Below are 6,455 nucleotides of genomic sequence, written 5' to 3'. Positions count from 1 at the left end.
CTGATTATGTATTTAAATTGTTGGTTTCGCAAGGGTACATTTTTGGTATTAAAACGATATCATTTCTTAATAGTTCATAGTTACACGGAAAAGTTATTTTTATTAATCCTGGGTGATTGTAATTTAATTTAAATTCTTCTGTTTTGGTTGTATTTAATATTTCTTTTATAATGCTTAAGGTAGGTCGCGGGTTAGTTATGGCGTATGTGTTTATTCCTATTTGTTTTATTATTATAGAGTCGTCATCATATTGTTTAACGCATTGGAAATAGCAGTATTGATTAATTATATCTAATTTTTTGTTTTTAAAAATTGCTTCAACACATTTTGGGGAAAGAGTAATATCAGATGAAAATTTTGGAATATAACATAGGTCCGTGATTGGTGGGTCACAGTGTTGTAGGCCGATTCCTGATATTATGTCATGTTCATCATTCATGGAATTTATCGCTATATTTTTTAGTGGCACATGCCACATACAACAGTTGATTAAAGCTATGAAATCAGGGTAGGATAAGTTAATTATTTTTCAAACTCGGATAAGATAAATACAATTTTGTCAAACCCTACATGAGTCATATGAATAAAACGTGTATATCTAAAAACTCCCAGTATTTTCGGTTTCAAGGGTTTATTTTAAAATTGATTGGACTACTATTTAAAAATCTTAAAAAAAGTGATAACAATTATTTTTTATTTTAATGATGTGTTATAAATTACATAAAAATAATTAAATTATTTTCTTAGAAATTTATAAAATTTATAATTTTATGAATTAATAGTTTTAAATTCCATATTTTATATAAGCTATTTTGAATTATTAGGATTTAATTATTAGGAGTTTATTGTATCACTTATAATTTAAAAATTTGATACAAAACCAATAAAAAAAAATTAAGTGTTAATTATAATTATAATCTATGTGATAACTGATGTCAAATTTAAGTATGTAACCAATGCTAAGTTAAAAGTTAATAATTAATTGAATTTTGTACTAACTCAGTTAAGATAAAAGTTAATGTAAAGCATAATTTTTTATACAATTATAAACTCAAGTGAAGTTCATTAAAATAAAAAAATTGGTAATAGTCCTTGGAAGTATTGATTGTTCAAGCTAAAATTAAAAAAAAATTAACATAAATTCGTTTTCTTTAATGATACAAATGTAACAATGCAATATTTTTCAAATAATATATACTATACTATAGAATATAAATGAGATTAAAAAAAAAATTACAGTATTTTTAAAATTAGTTTCTAAAACTTAAAGCTTGGTATTAATAATCAGAAAAATATAGATTTTATAAAATTTAAATAATGAAGCCATATGGCTGAAAAAAATTGTTGTATAATTTTTGAGGACTATTGTTTATTTTATTAATTACTTACATTTAAAAAAATAAATGTTCAATAAATAAATTTTATATTATAATCACACTACAATATTTTTTAAATTATAAGATGTGTATCCCAAATTTTGAGGTACTCAATGATTCATAACCATCATCATCTATGTCACATAACAATCATTTAACTGCAGCACCAGTATAAAAAGATTTAAGTCATATTTCTAAACAGCAGGCATCTATAAATAACTATATACAAAGATCAATTCTAATGACTAAGGCTAAAATGATTGATGAACAATTAGTAATGATGATTGTAAAAGAATATCACCCTTTTAGCATTGTAGAGGATAAAGAGTTCCGAAAGTTGATTAACATGTGCCCATCCTATTCCATTCCATCTATAAAAACCGTAACACAGAATTTATTACCACAGATGTACGAAATGACCCTTGAATGCGTCAAAGACAAAAAATAACAATGTAACGGCACTATGTCTGTTTGCTGGATGTCTATCAATAATGAAAGTTTCATAGCAGTAACAGCTCATTTTATTGATCCTAAAAATGAAACACAACTTTCATCAATTTACTTGGCTGTAATAGTTTTGATGAAAAACATACATATAAGCAAGCAACTTGGCTCGGTACTTGAGAAATAGGGTTGATGATTGGAATTCGTCTTGTAAACTAACTGGAGTAGTAAGTGACTATGCAGCAAATATTAAAGCAGCGATATTTATCTTGTTTTGCTCACTCGATCAATTTAGTAGTTCAATCAAGTTTGAATTCTATTGAGCCCATAATATATAAAGTTAAAGCAATAGTTCAATTTTTTAAGAAGAGTTCACACACTTTAGTAAAATTACATAATTTTCAATAACATCAATAACAAACTGGTTTGCCTCTTTTAAAACTAAAGCAAGATTGTCCAACCCATTGGAATTCAACTTATGACATGATTGATCGCATAATTTCTATATAAGATCCAATAATTACAACTCTAGCATTTTTAAATAATTCAGAGGTAGTTTGTTTAAGTCCACAGAATTGAGTTATGTTGGAAAATGCTCGAAACTTTTTAAAAATATTTTAAGATGTTACAGTAGAAATAAGTGTAGAAAAGTATGTCTTTATATCTAAAGAAATAATTTTTATCAAAGTGTTAAACAAATATATTTTAAATTTTATTAATGTTATAATTAGTTGAGTTTAGGTGACTTATATAAGTATAAAATTACATTTATACGTTTATCGTATGAATAAACAAGAATAGGTCTGGTTACTTTGACTATTGTCCCTGGGTCGATTGTTTCCCAGTCCGCCTTTGGGAATGATTACATTTTTCCAGCTACTCGGAATGTAAAAGAAAAATCATACTACTTCTAGTTTCATTTAAAATGCCAATAACAACATTGGCTACATATCATCTACCTATGACATCGGTAATTTCATCTGTTGATACACTAATACATTTATTTTGAACATTATCCTTAATTTTATTTTCATAAATTTCATCAACATAACCTTTTTGTAACGTTGACTCAGAATGAATATCTTTATCAGTGCACTTCGATAGAAATTCTTTAAAATATGGATTTGATAATTTATTCAAAGGTATATTAGCTGACATCAAAGCTTCATAAAGATTGTGACTAAATATAAACTTTTTTCTTGTGTCCGTTATAAATTGTTGTGCATTTTACTTGTACCTGGGCGATTTTTAATACCCTTAGCTGCCCATTTGTTTTTCCGTCTTAAGATGTTGGGTGACAATAAACCTTTTATCCACGCTCACTTTCGTTTCACAATAATTACAAAACAGCACATTATAGTATGCTGAAAAAACATCTGACCCAAATTCTGTAATATACTTTTTAACTAAAACACATGTAAATTTCTTAGGCATTTTTGTGACGAAATTAAATTAAATATTTAATGAAATTTGATAAAAAATAAAAATACAATACTGGTAACAATTGCGCACAAAATAACACAAGAAACGAATGGCGTGACTGACATGCAGAGCGCGGACGGTACAGCAATAGCAGATTGAAATATTTTATCTTTATTTGTTGTTAGTCGATAATAGTTTATTTCGATAATACACGGAAACATTCTATTTATAAAATTCTTATTTTATTTTATTTTCTTAAATGAAAAACAGAAGCGTCCATATTATCCACAATGTTGTGAGAAATATTCTACGTCGTACTTAATATAGGATATTACATGTATAAAAAATGTTTTCATCATAAAAAAAATGCATGTTTCCGAAAAATTGTAATATTATGAAAATATGCATTTTTTGATGTTTTTAAATTCGCTACAACTTGGAACAAATTTTTGTTTTACTTGACAATTGTTTGGACTATTCAATAAAAATATGCAAATTCAACTAGTCCCGAGCCCTACGCATAAGCTATATTCTCTTAAAGATTACCACGGAATATTCGCCAGAAGACTTATTAAAAACGTGATTTTTTAGGGTAAACTTGAACCACTCATTAAAGATTTTAAAGTATGTGCAGTCAGCAACTCACTTACTCAAACTACATGTCAACTTCAAGTCAAACAAGTAACATACATATTAACCAATCAACGGGAAATTATGTTTGGAGCTACTTTTCAAATTTATTATGGTAGCAGGACATTTTTTAATTGGAAAACATACGTATTCCGATGCGTACAAAAAATAAAATATTTATTTTTTTTGCGGGGCGGGGTTAAGGTTGTATATTTTCATACTTACATAATATATAAACCACTTTTATTCTATAAAACATTTAATAGTTTTCCTGAATTACAAGGGTGGGAGATTTGAACCCCTAAAACTCTCTCTTGTATAAGTGCCTGTAAGTTTTCTATTATTATATTAATATTAATATTATATATTAATATTATTATATTTATATATATATATATATATAATATTTTATTTACACACTTCTATACTTTTTTTTTTTGTATTATAAGGATCATAGCATCAGACTGCAAACCTACCACTCCAACGACCTGAATAAATGTTATCAACAATAGTAAAAATATCAATACCACTAGATCAGTATACATATTTAGATGTAATTCATCAGTCTAATAAATTATGTTCAGAAGACCACTGGACCTGAAATTTAAATACAAAATAACTTATTTAATGATAATAATACAAAGCGTAAGTATAAGCAAACAAAGGAAATATTTAAAATATTTTTTATCTTTATTGGTAAATTCCTAAAAAATTAAATTGTCATACGTTAAATATAAATAAGGTATTTATGAGCAGCATGTGGTAATTAGGTGGTGAACAACAGAATTTTTTTCCTCGGCTGACTTAAGATTTTATATTTATTGTTTTACATACTTGATTAATTATTTCCCACATTTAAATTATTTATATTAATTTAATACTGATGGTTCACTCGGCCGAGCGACTACCGCCACTACCAAAATTGACTGTACTCGGCGTGTATAAACCGCCAACCGAGTAGATCGTGTAGTGAACTTATGTGTCACTCGGCCAAGCAATTAAAATACGTGTTGACGCTGATTCGGTCAATTTCGGTACTAGACCGAGCAACATAACGAGTGACACGGCTGAGTACTCATCACGTGTAAACGAGGCATAATAATATAAAGTCTATGTGTCAAAGTTGGTATAATATCTCGATTTACGATAACAAACAACGAAGGGTCCATATTCTCAAGTTTTTAAGCACTGTTTAAGTAATAAGCGATATACAATTTTAAATTGAACAATTTATTTATAAGCAAGTAGCAATTAGCAACAAGTGATTCTTATACGTAATACCATGATAAAATTAATTATTTATTTTATCATGCGTAATACCATTGATTATAGAATAGATTCTATAATCTATTCTATAATCAATGGTAATACGTATATACAGTGTTCGGCTTATGAGGGGACGCAGGGGGACGGAGTACCCCAACTAATTTTCAGAAATTTTATAGTCCCCCTACTATTATTACGCTATAATCATAATGCTCAGCCAGTTTTGGGGAGGTTCTTTTTTTTAAAGTAAATAGAATCCCTCTTCTTTAATTTTGCCAAGTCGAGCACTGTGTATATAGGTTTTTTACAAAATTGGTAAGGATAGGGTTAAATAATATAATAAATATATTATATTATGTCTATGCAGCCACACACTATATATATAATAAAAAAAAAAAATACCTAAAATAATTTTGTATTGATCATCCACCAATAGATGAAATATTTTATAAGCAAAAAAAAAATATTCCAACTTTTTTGAAAAAGTCTAGCATCATCTAGCTTTTTTTATCTTCTATTTACTTTTTTTTGGTTTTACTCTATGGCAACACTGGTGGCAGCTCAGCGATGCGATATTTCTTAGGCCTGGTGCACACTTGCGTTATTTTAACGCGCGGCAACGCTGCGGCACCGCGGCTATGACTCCGTATTCAATGCACACCTAGCGGCAAATATACATACCTATATACATATACATAACGTTATGTATACCTATATACATAACGTCATACATACGTACGGTCAGTACGACGTTGGAACAAAAACATAACACTTTTCTTTTGTGCAGTTTTGCAGTTTTCACTTACATATATTATTATTTACATATATTGTCAGTATGGATTTTGACACAAGCGATGGAAATTTATAAAAGAAAACGTATTATTTTTGCGTACCTTGTGTACAAAATGACGATAGTGTGCACTGACCAATATGATACAATGAATTGAGCGACCGCAAGTGAAGGCGCGGTGACGCTGCGGTGCGATAACAACTTGCGACAAAGTTTTTGTCGCAGACGGACGCGCGTCACCGCAGCGTTGCCGCTGTGATGTGTGCATTACGCAATTAAATTTTGGGTTTTCCATGCCGCGTTTGCGATGCCGCAGCGTTGCCGCGCGTTAAAATAACGCAAATGTGCACCGGGCCTTAAACTTTCGGATTACCAAGACTCTACCACAGAATATAATTCTGTGACTACTGTACAATGCTATAATCAATGGTGGTAGCCATGAAGACTAGATTTTTATACATACTATATATATATATACTTTATATATACAAGATATATATACATATCAATAACTGAACAGTTATACC

The 6,455-nt window shown here is 28.9% G+C and overlaps 1 long non-coding RNA gene across 2 annotated transcripts; it reads right to left on the bottom strand.

The window, feature by feature from the left end:
• Nucleotides 1-1,440: 1,440 nt before the first annotated feature.
• LOC112685338 lies at nt 1,441-3,438 on the bottom strand. Of its 2 annotated transcripts, XR_003148785.1 has the most exons (4): nt 3,058-3,438; nt 1,970-2,136; nt 1,678-1,906; nt 1,441-1,595 (listed from the first exon to the last, which is right to left on the bottom strand). It is a non-coding gene; the product is annotated as an uncharacterized LOC112685338 (long non-coding RNA). The 2 variants fall into 2 exon arrangements; XR_003148784.1 differs by having other exon boundaries at nt 1,970-3,433.
• Nucleotides 3,439-6,455: the final 3,017 nt, after the last annotated feature.

The sequence above is a fragment of the Sipha flava genome, unplaced genomic scaffold (genome assembly GCF_003268045.1).
Source record: "Sipha flava isolate LNK unplaced genomic scaffold, YSA_version1 273_pilon_pilon, whole genome shotgun sequence".
In the NCBI taxonomy this organism is placed as follows: Eukaryota; Metazoa; Arthropoda; class Insecta; order Hemiptera; family Aphididae; genus Sipha; species Sipha flava.
The sequence above is the reverse complement of the archived record's forward strand: the minus strand, read 5'-3'. Positions and strand labels throughout refer to the sequence as shown.